This window comes from Callithrix jacchus, chromosome 4, assembly GCF_049354715.1.
Source record: "Callithrix jacchus isolate 240 chromosome 4, calJac240_pri, whole genome shotgun sequence".
NCBI classification, from domain to species: domain Eukaryota; kingdom Metazoa; phylum Chordata; class Mammalia; order Primates; family Cebidae; genus Callithrix; species Callithrix jacchus.
The window spans coordinates 58488742-58489407 of record NC_133505.1 but is presented as its reverse complement, the minus strand read 5'-3'; the positions used below and the strand labels follow the sequence as shown (position 1 = coordinate 58489407).

General features: G+C 37.5%; 1 non-coding gene across 1 annotated transcript; it reads right to left on the bottom strand.

Annotated features, from left to right (window-relative positions):
* Positions 1-275: 275 nt before the first annotated feature.
* On the bottom strand, positions 276-414 carry LOC118153190 (U4 spliceosomal RNA). Its single transcript, XR_004742460.2, has one exon. It is a non-coding gene; the product is annotated as a U4 spliceosomal RNA (small nuclear RNA).
* Between the last annotated feature and the right edge of the window lie 252 nt (positions 415-666).

Here is a 666-nt window from a genome sequence, read left to right as displayed (position 1 = left end):
TGCTGTGGGCATGAGGAATTCATGCAGGGCCTGCGAGGTAGACATCTTTTTCTTAAAAGCAATCCTGAGTGGTTATAGTTTATTCATATCAGTGGGCTAGTGTCTGTGTCCTCAGTGAGGAATTCCAAATTAGAAGATTAGAAAAGCTGGTCCATAGCTACTCTTTGAGAAACTTTCACCTTGTTCTCATTGGGGCCATGGGTCAGGGATATTTAATAGTTATATATTTTTCTTTTCTTGTTTTTTTTTTTTTTTTTTTTTTTTTCTTGATTCAGTCTCTTTAGAGACTGCCAAAAATTGCCAACACCGACTATATTTCAAGTCGTCATGGAGGGATATCAGGAAGTTTTCAATCAGCAATAATCGCACCTCAGATAAACCTCATTGGCTACGATACTGCCCCTGTGCGAAGCTAGATATTTTTCTTTTTTAAAAGCTTTTAAATCTGTATTGTCTTTTATTACATTAATTATTCTATTTTTCATTATGTTATTTTCTGATGGCTGGGTGGAAAGTTTCAAAACCAATGAAGATTGCCCCTCCCACTCCACTATCCTCTCACCTTAGGTTCTTTACACCGGTAGCAATTCCAGAACGCTGCCTGCCTTCGCAAACAAGGGTTAAAGATAGGAATTGCTCATTCCATGTATGTTTAAGCAAGTTATC